The 16,446-nt window shown below is 37.2% G+C and overlaps 1 protein-coding gene across 6 annotated transcripts in view; it reads left to right on the forward strand.

Moving 5' to 3' along the window:
- The window catches only part of GRK5 (G protein-coupled receptor kinase 5), a 192,902-nt gene that overhangs the window by 2,621 nt on the left and 173,835 nt on the right, over nucleotides 1–16,446 (forward strand). The window lies entirely within an intron of this gene.

The following is a 16,446-nucleotide window of genomic DNA, read 5'->3' on the forward strand; positions in this document are numbered from 1 at the left end:
GATTTCAGCTTGAACTTAACCACTTAACCATACAAGTAGTCAATATCCTCTTTTGTGCATCAGTAGTTAGAGCAAAACTTAAGTAACTGTCATATTAAAGACAGTTTGGTCAAAATTTATATTATTACTATTATTATATACTATACTATTATTATATACACAACAATGTGAAATCACAGCTGTCAGTTCTTTAACTGGTGGTGGCATTTACAGACCCTAAAATTTTGTAATATATCAATATAGTATATGTGCAGATCCAAGCAGTATGGCCTTTTGCAATTGACAGATGGAAATTTTGTCAATGCATAGATTTTCTCAGTTCTCTCCATGATGTTTTGGTATGGCACCCAGTTTGCCAATGACCCCTGCAACCACTACGACCAGTTTATGCCATAATCTTTTAACTTTGATTTTCAGATCTTAATACTGTATGAATTCTTCCAGTTCTGCTATTCTATTATCCTCTTGATATTGCCACATCAATTATCCACACTTTTGTCTTTTCAACCACAGTTAAATCTGGCTGTAATGTGCCAAGACTTTATCAGTTTTTTATTTGGAAATCACACACCATTTTAACCTGCTTATTTTTTACTACTTTTTCAACTATATGTTCCCACCAATTTTCTGTAATTGGCTTTTGATAATTTTGCAGATGTTCCAGTGAATAATTTTGACATATTATGAGGCTGTTTATAATCGGTTTGTGTGATTTTCTTTCACAAGTTGAATATATGATTTACTGTTTCTTCTGGTTCTTTGCACAAACTGCATGGTTTTTCAATTCTAGCCTTGATTACATTGGTTCAAATAGCTTCCTCTTGAGCACCAAATATATTCTTTGCTAATTACATTTTTAACTTGCCCATGCTTGATATTTAACTATAAAATGCCCTGATACTTGTAGGTTTAATCCTGATGAATCCTGATTAACCATTCAGCATTTCAATTCCATTACTATTCACAATTTTACTTTGATTTATTGCTATTGTAGCTGTAGCAGTAAATGCACTGCTACTGTAGTAGTAGCCACTCTAAATCAAATTTAATTGCTATATATATGCTAAAAATTCTTAAACCATTTGTTAATGACTGGATTTTTTCTGATTTTCCATAAAGCTTCAGATATCTATATAAAGCAAATATGAGATTTTATTAGCATTTTTTTGCTGTTTTGATAGCAAAAATTATTTTGATCTGTTGCACATTTGGCCAGATGGAGAGACTGGATTTGGCACTTTTTTTTTCAACCTATCGAGTCCTTCCCAAGGACCTGGGATAGACAGATGTTTAATAATATTTAAGATATTTTAACAGGATATAAGCTATACCAGGGGTAGGCAACCCAAAACACTTAAAGAGCCACTTGGACCCGTTTCCCACCAAAAACAAAACACTGGGAGCCGCAAAACCCTTTTGATATCTAAAATGAAGATAACACTGCATATATCCTTTTTTACCTTTATTATAGGTGTGTGTGTGTGTATGTATGTGTGTGTGTGTATATATGTATATGTATATGTATATATGTATGTGTATACACACACACACACACACACGTAAAAAAAGGATATATGCAGTGTTATCTTCATTTTAGATGTCAAAAGGGTCTCTCTGTCTCTCTGTCCCTCCCTCTCTATCTGCCCTTGGTCTGCCACTCCTCTTCCCCCGCTCTCTTTCTTTCTCTCTCTCTCTCTTTCCTCTCTCTCTCTCCCCTCCCTCTCTCTCTCTTTCTCTCTCTCTCTTTCTCCCCCCCCCTCCTATCTGCTGCTCACCTGGCAAGCTTCAAGCTGTTGTCCAATAAGCAACCTCTCTCTTTTATGACTCATGGACTTCAACTCCCAGAATTCCTGAGTCAGCCTAGCTGGGCTAGCTAGCTCTCTCCTGCCCTTCCTGCTTCCTGCAGAGATGCAGCAAAGGGAGGAGTTCCGCCCAGTAAGCTTTTCAGCTCCTCGGAGAATACTGTGAGTGCACTCTCTTTTACACATACACACATACACACACACACAAAAACACACACACACACACACACAGAGAAGCAGGGAAGCACAATTGCCTCTCTCTGTCTCTGTCTCTCTCTGCAAAGGCAGAGGAGGCTGGGAGCCACAGGGGAAGGCTCAAAGAGCCGCATGCGGCTCCGGAGCCGCAGGTTGCCGACCTGTGAGCTATACCAAGTAAAGCCGTCTTTTGCAATTGACACTGATGATTTTGTCAGTGGCTATCGTGCTCAAGTGGTGCTGCAGATAATTTGAAATAGCACCAAGGCACCTATTATTATTGATACTACCTTTGCTTCCTTTTGCCAAGTTCTTATACTTCTATTTGGGAGTATTTGTATTTTGTGATTTTCTTCAGCTTTTTCTCCTATACTCTGCTGTCTCCAGATATTGCAGTGTTCACTATTTTTGTCTTTATTATCAACAGTGGTTAAGTCTAGGGTGCTATGGATCAGGTGCTTCTCTGTTGAATTTTAAAGTCCCAGAATAGTTTAGCTTTTACCTTTTTTTATTATTTTGTCTACTTTATGGTTCCCACCAGTTTTTGCTTGCAGACAAGTGGCATTTCTTACAGATATTCCAATATACCATTGTTGCTATTTTATTGTGCCGTTATTTGTAATCTATTTGTAGTCTGTGTGATCTTGTGGCAGCTAAATGGGCGGTCCACTGTTTCTTCACTTTCTTTGTAGAGATGGCATTTGCTGTCTGTTTTGACTTTGCATGCATTTGTTCATAAGACTTGGTCTCGTGCAGCCAGAATTAGCCCCTCAATATTTCTTCAATTTACCTACTCTTAGTCATTGCCAGGTCCTGCTGTTATCTGCTTTGCCTGCAGTTATTTTGTGTACTGGCCGTGTAATGTTTTGCTTTACCCAATCTCTGTTGCATTCTTCATCTGCTCTTTCTTATAGATCATTTTGGTCTCTGGTATTCAGTTAGCCTTCATGGTATAGTTGTTTCAATGCATCTTCTTCACTGTCCTTCAGATATTTTTCCAATGCCCTTTTTTGTTCTTTAACTGTCCGGTGTACTTGCAAATTTCCATGACCACTTATGCTCCTTGGTAAATAGAGTCTGTCAGCGTCACTGCATGAATGCAGGGCATGATTCATCATTATTATTTTTCTGGTTTTCTGATACAGTTTGAGTCCAGTCCACATCTAAATCAGTTTGAGTCCAGTCCACTATTCTAACTGTAGATCTAATGATGAGTGAGTGCAGACCAGTCAAATGTTTTAACCAAAAACCATGCAGTTCAAGGTCACCTACTGTAACCTTCCTTGCCCTTCCCCCCCCCATACCATTTCTCCTGTTATTACAAGTTCTTTCATTTCAGCTTCTTTTTTTTTTCTTCTTCACCTCCTTTAGCCAAGCTGCATTCTTGAAGTATTTATTTGGGTTGTCTCATATCTGTGCCCAGAATTGCACTGTTTCTTTGCTGTCAAGTGTTGGGTGGTTCATTGCAATCTCTCCATTAATGGATTGATAGAAACGTTTCTGATTCAATTGAAATTGGAGATTCTGACTATAGAGTGCAATTTGATTTTCCTATCTGCTGACCTTGGCTATACAGATGTTACTTGCTGCTTTATTATTTCCAGTGTTTCCTTAATCTTCCGTGTTTCCATGTGATATTTCTTGATCGGGTATTCTTTGGTCTTCTTGGTCTTTTCATGCTATTTTCTTTGTTCTATTCTAACCTGCTTGCATCTGATCTTAGCATGCTGATCTTATTTCTCAGCCCAATCTTTCATTTTAATTCCATTTCCTTTTAATACTTGTGCTAGCTGTTTCTTTGAATCAAGCTTCAATATAGTTTTCTTGATCCATGTGGTTTTCCTGATAAAATATAGAAGCTTATTATACCCTTCTGCTATGCAGTATGAAATGATGCCTTGTCCTTATTAAAATGATTGTCAGTTTCCAACACCTTCTTATATCATAATTGCTTGATATAGTTACCTGCTTGCTTTCATTAGACAGCTGGGATGATTGGTGATTCTAGGTGTTTATTCTCAAAGTATTTCACTCATACCTTCCAGGCACATGTGCACAAATATACATATGCACACATGTACCCAAGGAAACATAAAGAGGTAATCTACTAGGACTTGAGAGAGATTCCCAACTATAAAACGTTAAACTTGAAAGCCTATCAAGTTTTTTAAAACAAGATGTATTGCCCTCTTAATTTGGCTAGGTGGCAGCACACTCTTTCAATAAATACAGTGGTTTACAGGCTGCGTGCCAGATGTTGTGAGGAGGCCAGTACACTCCAAACCCACTGTTAAGACACATAATGGAATGCTGAGACAATATGTCAGTTTGTAGGACTTTAACCTCAATGTACCCTTCACAAATAATTGAAGATAGGCAGACTGTTCAGTTATTCTAAGGGAGGAGGGCACTAAAAAGTATAATGAAATACAATTGTGAACTGTATATTACAGAAAGGGGAGGGGGGGAAACACTTTTCCCTAAAAAACTTTCCTGAATATAATTTGGATCAATTTTGTATGAACCACAACTGCCAGACATAATTACATTTCACTGATGTCATTTGTTTGCAATTTTGGGTACATTACTAGCATTAATAAATCCTGAGAGGCAATCATTTGGCTTCAAATGGCATTTGTTAGGATTCATTTTGGAAAATAGTTGCTTGCGTCTATATAAATGTTGTCCGATCGGTCAGTTAAAAGGACTTTTGTATCTTTCTTTCTTTTTCTTTTTTTTTACATTTTTCCAACCATCACAAGCTCATGGAAGTTGAGACCTTTAAGGTTTTTAATAGCTACTGAATTGCTGAAATCCAACAAGCATCCTTTACTGCAGAAGCCTTCTTGGGAGCCTGAGCTGTATATCAACAGTGGGGCCATTGACTCCCACAAAGGGTAGGGTGGTATGTAAGAATGTCTCCTGTGAATAATCTTTTAAAATTGTATTTCTCATCTGAGAAAACGCAGTTTTTTTACTCCCCCCCCCACACACACCTTCTCCTCTAGAGACAGGAGACAGTCTGTTGCTGCAGTATTCACAGCTGCAGACCTGCAAGAGCCCACTCAGCCGATGAGTCATCGGCTGCAACAGCTCATAACGTAGACCTTCGTTTTATCCGTCCTCATTTCTCATTACAGTGAGGCCAAATTTCAGGTTTTATACTGGAAAATATACTAACGCTTCCTTGGTAGTCTTCTGAAAGATGACCACTATCACCAATGTGATAGCTTGTGATGACCAAAAGGCATTTTTTAAGTTCCTCCGAAAAGAAATATATATAACACCCCTTCTTTCTTGAACAACTCTGCAGCAAAGGCTTACTGGAGATTCCCCCACCCGTTCTCTCTTTATGCCTTCAGAATTTGAACTTTCCATTTTTCCTCAAGCCCTGTTCAGATGAAATTTATCTGACAATCAGTTAGTTTTTCTTTAAAAATCTCTTTCTAATGAAACATGCAGATAGAGGATTTTAACTGCCCTTGCATAGAGTAAATAAAGGTTGATAAACTAAAGCTAAAGTTTAAAGGTTCTACTCTTATTCAAACAGATTGAATGTACGTCATTACAGAAATGATTGGTTTGTGCCCTGAATATAACTGTATCAGGGTGCACAAGTAATTGTTATAACATTTATTAGTTGACTGGAACCTGTAATTGTTCCTATCTGCTGAGCAACTTCTGCCAGTAACCTCAGGCTATATTGCTGGCAGCATTTTTAGGTAGTCCAAACATGAAACATAACCAGATGAGCTAATTCTACTTTATTGTAAGGCTACATTAACAAAACTCCTGCTCTTTTACCATCTGATAAGTTAGAGAGTTTCTTTCTCTGCCTATTACGCAGCTGTGGGTTATGCTCCCTCTTATCTGATCATTTCCTAGGCAGCATCTCTTCCCCCTCCATTGTCTTCCAAGGTCATTCTCACATACCATTACTATGGCAGAATAATAAAAGATACACTATTGAACCTGTACCTCATCAACACCTCTAAGGCCACAGATTCCTCATCCCACTTATTATTATCGTTCCTTGCACTTTGCCTCCTTAGTTGTTTTTCCATATATCTGTTAATTCCTTCAGGCAACAAAGGTATGAATGTTAATATAAAATGATAACATTTTTCAAAGGAGAGCCTATTCGTACCTTCTCTGCTACAATTCTTGTACTTCCTGACATAGTCCCTAATTGAGATGAGTTTGAATATTAGTAGCTCAGGTTGGTAGTTGGTAGTCAAATCAATAGCCCCTAGTCCCTAATATTCATATAAGAGGTATCCAACACATTTGGCCATGCATCATTTTTTTAAAAACTGCTTAAGGATAAAAATACAAAGTGTTATTAACAGAAGTTATTCTATAGCTCCTGCAATTGCAGACAGATGGGAGAGAGGGACGGGGCAGGGCTGCATGCATACACACCCAGACGTGAGGGGAAACTGGAGGGAATAGGATTCATGATGATAAACAATGGAAGACAGGAGCAACAGGCAGACAAATGGAATGGAAGAGAGGGGAACAGCAGCGGAAGGGCATCTGGGATACTGGATCCAGACGCGCGGCCAAAAGTGAGCGCGGGGGAGCGGCTAGAAGGCATAACAACGGTAACAACACCAGGAAGGAGAAGATGGACAAGGAGGGGAGGGAGAGAAATTGTGGAATTGGAGTGCAAACAAGGGGAGGCGGGACAATTAAGACAATTATAGTCAGTCAGGACGAATGGCCCTATCACACGGTCAGTGAGTAAGAAACTAGGTTAGCAAGGTTTATAAGAGATCTCTCCACCCCCAACACTTTACTCTGAGGACGCTGACAGTGGATCAGCGAAAGCTAAGTTTGTTTTAGTATTGTAAATAGTTGCTTTTATTGTTTTACATTTTTTAACAATAAACAGCTGATTTATATTCCTCCCGGAGTTCAAGGATTGTATATTATTGAACAGATATGCCCAGGATTTGGATTTTTATAGTCATTAAGGATATATATATATATATATATATATATATATATATATATATATATATATGTGTGTGTGTGTGTGTGTGTGTGTGTGTGTGTGTGTGTGTGTGTGTGTGTGTGTGTGTGTATGTGTATGTGTATATATTTTTGCAGGGTTCTTTTTTCATTGTGACATATCAGTATTCTTGATTCTGTATTGATTAGTATTGGTGTTTTGATATAATATATATATATAATAAATAAAAGTTTCCAAATGCCTATTTAATAAACAATATGGCTTCTTATATTGCCCCAAAAGTATAAAAAAAGGTATAAAGATGCAGCTGTAAAAAATTTAAAAATGGCAGGATATTGTCTGAAGTATATCTTTATTTCTGTTTTTCCCTGAAAGACTTGGACGCATAAAAATAAATAATTGCAACACTTGAAACAGTTGTTTTGTTAGAATTATTTACCCTACTATTTCCAAAGCGGATCAAACAAAACACCCTAATAACAAGAATACACTAAAGAAGTCAGTACTACTCATGTCAAGCCAATGTATAGTTTGTTTCTTATATGCAATATCATGCTAACCCAGCCATCTTGGTTTGTAAACCATGTTTAATATCTTTGAAAATTCAATTGTAATTAAACTAAGATTCAGTACATGAGCCCCATCTTTGCAATGCTGCAAGAAAGGGAAATACAGATATTTCCATTCCATATTTCTATATAAAATTATATTAGTAGGTAACTTCATCCTACTATAATGTATTTCGGTGTATTTTGCTGGATAGTACCACCTTAAAGCTGTTAGGTCTGTGCTACAGAACTCTGGATGACCATTATATGAAAGAAATGAGACTGATAAATCTCTAAGCCTCTATATATTATGATCATCTACATTTTTGCAGTCCAGTAAACCTTTTATTATCTATGGTGGACATTGACAAAGCAAAAAAACATTGGAGTAGGATTCTCATCTTAATACAGAAGATTCTTAAAGTGAATATAAAGATAAAACCAGAGACTTTTCATTTGGGTTTAATGGAGGAAGATTTGGGGGGGGGATTGGGACTTTGATGTTATATATGTTAATGGCGGCAAGATTACTTCATGCACAAAAATGGAAGGACACTGTGATTCCCACAATGGATGAATGGTTGCAAAAGTCGATGGAGGTAGCAGAGATGGCCAGATTGATTGCTCTGATTAAAGAAAGAAACACAATTAACTTTGTTTCTACTTGGAAACTGCTTTTGGACTTTGTGCTTGAGGTGGAAAAAAAATGACACTTTGATTTTGGGTTTTGCCAACTAGATAGGTTAGTTGTTATAAAAATGGCTATTATATAAAAATAAAAAGCTGAGGTTTGATGCTATTATCCTTCTCTACTCCACCAAAAGGAATCAGGACCTTTTCTTGCTTTTTGCATTTGTCCTACACTTTTCACTTCACCTTTTCCTCCCTTATTTTTCCCTTATTTTGTTTTGTATTTTTGTACTTTGTATTATATTTGGATAAACTAATAAAAATTTTGAATTCTAGATTTTTCAGTCCAAATCTGGTAGCATGCAGTAGCTATAAAACTTTGCTTTTCACCCAAAAAATCCTAAAATTGCTTTGAAATTCTAAATGAGGCACCCAAAGGTCTTAGGATGGAGAAAAGTCAACAAGTTGGAATTTCATGTAGGAAAATTGAAATGCAATAAAGTTAGAAATCAGCTAATCTCATCAGAGACAAAATATTGACTTTGAGTATATTTTCTAATGAACTAAATTTGCAACTTTGCCTGTTCTTGGAGGTGTCACTCTCTGGAAAGGCACCCGTACTAGTAGTGGGCAAGAATCAGGGGTTGGGTTTTTTGGGTTTTTTTTTTTTTTTTCAGCTAAAGCTGATACACCAGCCAGCATCTTATCAGAGTTGTGCTGAATATTTAACTTTTTTCACCAGGTCTCATTCGATTTAATGGGAAATGAAATGCTTTTGATTCTTTCTCTTCCAAACAAAAAATATTTTTTCTCACACTATTTTATTTGCAAGATGACTTGAAGACCCTGTCATTTATTATACGATTATCTACCAATAGTTTGACACTTCAATTGAATTCAGTTGGAAATCTAATAAAACTGCTGTTGGGGGTCTTTTTCAAATTAGAAAATATGAATTGTCAGTTAGGCTCCAGAATAATTCAGCAATGCATAAGACAAAAAAACAAACACAAAATACTCTCCACAGTCTTTCAGCAAAATCAAGTTAAAAATGAACATTAAAAAATACCCTGAAGTGTTCTGAGAATGAGACACAAAAACAGAACCCCATTCTTCAATAAATAATACATTATCTTCAAGTTCTAGTAACGAGTCAAGGAACACAGTGAGAAACAATAGATCTAAAATTAAATATCAAAAAAACCAAACTAATGCAAAAGATTCAGCAACCAGCCTTCAAAAATGACAAGACATATAACTGCCTTTTAGGAGCAGCTACAAATAGTCAAGAAGCTGGAGATAAAGAAATATGCCAGCAGACTAGCACTTGGTAGATAAGAAGTGAAGGCCCTGGAAAAGATGCTGTAGCATATCTATGCCCCAAAAGATCAGATTAGTGCAGGCATTGGTTTTCCCTATGATATTGTTTCTATTTTGCTTTTTGAAAGTCTTTAACCTTTTCTTTAATATCCTGCAGGAGTTTATATCTAATTCTTGATTTCTTGACTTAGCCAAACAAATTTAGAGATTTCTTTTTGACATTGCTTAAATCAGTGGTGGCGAACCTATGGCACGGGTGCCAGAGGTGGCACTCAGAGCCCTCTCTGTGGGCACCTGCGCCGTCACCCCAGTCCTAGGTCTTCAGCTGGGTTTTTGTTTTAGACCTCCGGAACCATATACAAAAAAAAAAAAAGGTTCAATCAATCAGTCAATTTCAACTTCTCGCGGGGAAAAAAAAAGATCTTGCAAAATTGGAATTGATTGATTGAACTTTTTAGTCCCGTCCAGTCTGCCGTTACCACCGCAGCCACACCCACCCAATGGGCCACACCCACCTGGCACCCAACGATGCATAAGTGGATTTTGGGTTGCAGTTTGGGCACTCGGTCTCTAAAAGATTCGCCATCACTGGCTTAAATAGTATGCCAGTCATCAATAAAATATTGTCTGAAATTAACATAAGATCCTAGGTAAGACATTCATCTTGGCCAGGGAAGTTCTTCCCTTCAATGACAGTTGTAATTTTTTCCAGCTTAGCGTATATCTTTTTAAATTTCATTCCATACCTTAACATAGTTATTCTGATATTCAGTATACAGCTCATATTAGTTGAAGTCATACCCCAATATTAAATCTTTTTCTCAATTCTATATCCAGATTTATTCAGATCCAGACATCTTGGTCTTGTGCAGTCATATTTTAATCAACATCTTTAGTGTCTGTATCTTAAACCTGCTAATGCACTCTTTCAGATTTCTCATAGGAAATTCAATCCTGTAAGACCAAAACCAAATTGTCTGCAAAAGCTCTCAATGAAAGGTCTCATTTTTTATTTTTAACCCCATTATCTTCTCATCTTGTCTAATATTTCTATTCAAAAGATAAACAACAAAGGAGACAGGACAGCCCTCTCGTGTTCCTTTCTGAATATCATATGGTTTAATCAAATCACCATTAACCTAAATAGTATTATAACAAGAGCCATATCTTGTGGATATAAATGCCCATTTGATGCATTTCACAGACGTATAAAAGAAGTTTATTTCTACTTCCAACTTATCAAGGACTTGTATGTTGACCAACTTATACATTGAAAAGTGAGGAATCCAGCTACTTTTCTCTTTAAATTCCTAAGCAATCCTTGAAGATGTGCAACTTGAAACCTCCTCAAGTCTTTTATAGTCCAATTTACATGTCTCCTGCCACATTCCACTAGACTGTAACTAAATACGCCTCATGACTTGGACAAAAGCCAGTCCTTTTCTCTCTCTCTCTCCCACCCTTCTTCTGTTTTATTTACACTTTTGCCAAATGAAGTAAAATTATTTCACGATTTAGAATGTTTTGTTTTGTTTACGCTTCTTTGGTGTAGAATAGTCTGGAAAGGCAGCCCATAAATATAAATCTATAAAATACTTTCTGGGAGGCAGTCTATGCTAGAAATTCAAATAGATAAATGTGAAAGACTAAGAAATCATTGCTGAGATACATTACATTGATTGTATACATTCTTCACTGGGATAGACACTACCTAATGCTTTTGGGGGGGGGGGATTGTTTTGGATTACAGCTCTCATAATCCCGTAGCACTAGTCATGTTGACCAAGTCTAATGAGAATTGCAGCTCAATAAATATGAATGGCATAAGTTTGCCACTTGGGTTCCCTTTTTTTAAACTTGAATGATTGTGCAGATCACATTACTGTTGTTTTAATTCAATTAGCGACATGTTTGCCACAGAGATTAGCCACAGACTTGCTTCATCATTTGATGCAGGAATGCCACTAGATGGCACTTCAGTACAACTCAAGATCTAGCAAGGGTACTGTCTTGGTCAATTAAATGGACTTCTAGCACAACTGTGGTTGAACTGAGATTGTTAATCTTTCCAAGAATTAAAAGAAGTTCTTGATATGCTTGCTTCCAAACTGTAAGCATTGGAGTCATATTTCTCATGAGATTTCATAATAGTTCAAGTAAACAGATTCAACTACAAGAAAACAAGGCATTGATTAGCAAGAGGACACAACTAGGGTTGATTCATATATTGCAGCAGCTTCCACTTATGTTAAAGGCCACTGAAAATTGCTTCCATGTGATCTTTGCAATAGTTTAAAACTGCTTTCCATATGATTCATCCTAATTAGTTGGCAGACTCCATGCTTATGCCAGAATTATTGAAAATGTATGTGGAATTAGGCCATAAGGAAATCCTCTTCCCAAATGACCACTGATAAAGTGTAGATAATCCAATAGGTCTAGGACAAATTGCCACATTCAACTCGCCATGGCCAACTGGCCGCAGAACAATTCGCTGTGGAACAAGAGTTACATCAATATCAAAGAAATGGCGGAATAGAATCATTAAAGAAAGGATGCCAAAGGAGAAACAAAATGAAATGTGAATGAAAAAAGTAAAATATTTTTTAATGATTTTAAATAATTAAATTGAATTGTTGTATGTCCCGCACCAAATTGTCCTGCAGCAAGATGACCATGGTGATTTGGCTATGGTGAGTTGTCCCATTTTTGATCCAATAGTAGGAATAATTGCATCAGTCACTGTTCCGTTTCAGTTTATACTTAAAACACAACATAACCTCTTCTATAAAACCAGAAAGTGATTTTTAAGTTTCTAATGATTGCAGAATATTTTCCTGGAGCAACTAAGATGGCATTACCTCTTTATTTCAGTGAAATCAGAACTTATCTTAAAAATAAGCCATCAGAACTTTTCCATCCTCTGAAAATAGAGGTATAGCTTCAGATGGTTTAGAAAAAAAACAGGTCTTTGTTTTCTTCACCATGGCACTCTATATGGGCACTCCATATGGCAGGTAATCTCCAGATGTTATAAAAATATTGTGGGGAAAAAAAGAGTCTTCTTACATATTCAGGAATGGGCTCTGGTGCCAAACTAGCACCATGGGCACTACCAAGCTAATGACATCCTGTCTGTCTGTTCCCATGCCCTATCCAATTTTAGTAATTTTTCATTTCATTAAAAACAAAACAAAAACCCTACACACGGAATGGTAGCATGTTACAAAACATAGCAAACAATCCTAGGCCTAATCTTCATTTTCTAGACTGCCTTGGTTCCCACTTAGCCCTCCAAGCATTTTTTTTTAAAAAAATAACAATAGAAATATCTGAGCCTGGTGTGTTGTAGTTTTATTCATCTATCCAGGAAAACAAAGCAACAAAACGATAACGTGCAATGACAGAGAAATTTGGGAGAATGGGGGAGAAATTTTACCTTTTAGTACATTGATTTTTTTATTAGCTAAACTCATTATAGCAGCCATTAGCCAAATGCACACAATATACTAGGAAATATGTGAGCTTAACTATTAAACAATTGATGGTTTGAAGGTTTCAGGCAAAATCAGGATTTCTTCACAGATTACAAGTGAGAAGAACTTTACCCATAGTCTCACAACAGATTATTCTTACAAGTTTAACCCATATTTTGGCTATTCTGCCTCAATATTGTGAGGCACAAAGAATCAGGTTCTTATGTTAAGAAGATTTATTGCTCAAGCTTATACACAAGAATCTAGTCAACTGATGGTCAGCACTAAAATGGCACCAGATAAGATTCAACAGGGTTCAAAGGGGAGCTGGACTTGGAACATTTGTGAACACAAACTAGACTGAGTTCTCTCTTGACGCCACCCTCAGGCTCTGCCCCTTCTTCTACAAATATCTTCTTGAAACAATATTCCATGCATCTGGTTAAATAGGCTATTATCCTAAATGTTTATGCCATAGAATCATAGATACCTAATTTTTTAGGTCATGGGCACGTTTAGAATTTTGAAAAACTGTCATTGCTAACTGGCAGTTAACAATTTATTCAGTTAATCCAATTTTCTGGGATTGCCAGATATACTGAAGCATGAGTCAATTGACTAAAATATGGTTGAGTAGCCTTTGGTTCATTGTTTTATGCAAACTCACCCATTAGCTAATTAGGTTACTTTAGGTCAACTACTATTTTTCAACCCAAACAATCTCATACCTATCTTTGTTTTATGGAAGCAGGATTAACTTGAATTTCTACAGGAGATGTGTGACATATATATTCAATAAATATAATTAAAGATTTTGATGCGTTGGAAATTATATTAGGCCTCATAATAGCTGTGACGTGATATCATATATTTTCATTTCATGCTACATAGTAGAATATTCCTAATACCTGAGTAATAACAGCTTCATGTCTCGCCATTCTATAATTCAATCCATTATTCAAATACTACTTATAAGTAGTAATATTTCCAAATATCCATAACTTCTGAATGATTAGTCATATTTACTTGGAAGTTTTAGTTGTTATATTAATTAGGGAAAGTAGATTCCTAGCTATCAAACTGAACACATATAATTAAAAGTATTTTACTACCAGATAAATCCTTTTGCCTCAACAAATAGTAGTGACTGGTTAATGTCACCCAGGGTCAAAAAGGAAGCAAGATCAGAGCAGGACAGTACTTGAATGTGAGACCTCTGGAGACAATCAGAATGTTAAATTAGACTGAAGAAAAAAAAAATGACAAATCCTCCTCTCATGTTTCAAAGAAAATTGCATGACGTCAGCAGGCGTCTTTGCTTTACATCCTTTTTTGACATAACACCTGTTGCTATGTTCACACAACACAAATTGGTTTTAGTCTAACGTATTTGGGTGAACCCATCCTATATAGCTAGTTTGCTTCACTGTATCATGAAAACCTAGGATAAACAAAGCATCCATTTGGAATGTCATCCGAGGCAGAACAGGAGTGAAAGTCCAGGTAGTCCTCAAGTAATGACTAATTGTGACCACAATTTCTATCCTTAAACAAAGCATGATGTCATCTGACTGCATTACTTAATAAGAGCAATGCCAGCTGAATCCCACCAGTTGTTAGGCAAGCATCCACCCTGATCCAAGTCACTCCTAGCTTGGTTCCTCTGAACCCTGAGCTCAGTAAGATAAAATAGCTGTCTCCTCTTTAACTACCCCACAACCACCTATCTCCCCACTTTAATATCTCTGTTTTGGCTTCCTTGCGCTCTCCTGCTTCTGCTAGTCTTGCCAATCTTGCTGCCTACAATCTGTTCATCCTACCACTCTGCCAGTTTTGTCATCCTGAGCTCACTGACCTTCATCCATTTTTGAAGAGACCATTGCAGGAGAGACCATTGCAAGAGAGTTGGATAACTATCATTTGGCCTCCAACCATTTTAGGGAAGGTTATTAAGATAATTATGGCAGACAAACTTCACAGTGCTCCAGAAGAAGAAGGTTAATTTGGACCCTTTTCAGGCAGGGTTCAGACCCAGTTGTGGACAATGGAACCATTAGTCAGTCCCTTGGAGAGCGTGGGCTGGGATCTGGATCAGAGTTGGGCATTGCTCTTCATCCTTTTGGATCTCTCAATGACTTTTGATACCATCAGCAATGATAATTTACTGAACCACATATGGGTTTTGGAATGAAGACCCTGTTTGGAGTGGTTCTGCTCCTTTCTCCATAAATGGTTTTAGGCAGTTGTGACTGGACATGAGAGGTTAATCCAATGGACATTTGAGGTGCCACAGGACTTGCTCCTAATTTCTGTTTTTTAATGTCTATATGAAACTGCTGGGTAAGATCATCCAGCAGTTTGGGATGCTGATATTAGCTAACTTAACCATAAGGGAGAGCCTATTCATGCCTGTAAGTGCTTGGTCTAGATGGAAAAGTCTGGATGGAAGAGAAGTTATTGAAGCTGAATCCAACTAGGAGGGAATTCATGTTCCAATACTGTACATCAGGGGTAGTCAACCTTGGCTCTTTTATGCAGGCTCAGGAATTCTGGGAGTTGAAGTCCACAAGTCATAAAAGAGCCAAGGTTGCCTACCCCTGCCCCAAAGAAACAATTTTGAAATGGGGGGGGGTCCTTCTGGGCTTATATGTGATGGATTTTATCTATGAAGGGGTGTCTGTGGTAGATTACCGAAAAGAATGGTTTCCAGGAAGGAGGACACATTCCAAGGAATCAGGCAAGACAAGAGATAACACAGGCTGGAGCTGGGTCAGGGAAAGAGATTTAGGATAGCCACTCCTAGAATCTGCCAAAGAATAACTGTTAGGGTTGGAGTAGTATAGCTTTAGCTTAACAAAATTATTTCTGTATGGTATAAGTAAATAAATGAACTTTGGTTTGGTTGTTCTGTGTTATTGTTGGGCTGGTTGTCCTATCTGGTTCAAGAAGATCTAGCTAGGTACAGTAACTCATGTTTTCATTACCTCCTGATTGGATTACTGCAGTATGCTTTACATGATGCTTATAAAATTCAGAAATTGCAACTAGTCGAGGATATTATAACTTGCCTATTTATTGGCTCTTGATATTGGAAGCATGTAACGCTGATTTTGTGGCCCTTCATTGGTTGCCAGTTGGTACCTGGTTATAAAATAACGTGTTGGTTTGACCTAAAAATTCACCATGACTTAGCACCTGGGCACTTGCAGGAATGCCTGCTCCAGCCAGAATCAACCCAGGTCACTGGAAAGAGCAAACTTTTTGTGGTCTCCCATCTCTCTGGAAGCCAGAGGGGTTAAATTAAAATGTACTGCTTTTCCGAAACAGACTAATGCTCTTGGGATGGTTTTGGGGAAAATGACTGAAAATGGAATTTTTGCAGAAGGCATTAGGCCATCTTGGGTTTTTTCCTTGTTCGTTGCTTTCATTGAGGTTTTCTGATGCCATTATTTGTTTAAATCATAACCTGGACATTTTAACTGTTATATTCTATGCACCCA

The sequence above is a fragment of the Crotalus tigris genome, unplaced genomic scaffold, assembly GCF_016545835.1.
Source record: "Crotalus tigris isolate CLP2741 ecotype Arizona unplaced genomic scaffold, ASM1654583v1 scf7180000017536.10889498, whole genome shotgun sequence".
NCBI lineage: Eukaryota > Metazoa > Chordata > Lepidosauria > Squamata > Viperidae > Crotalus > Crotalus tigris.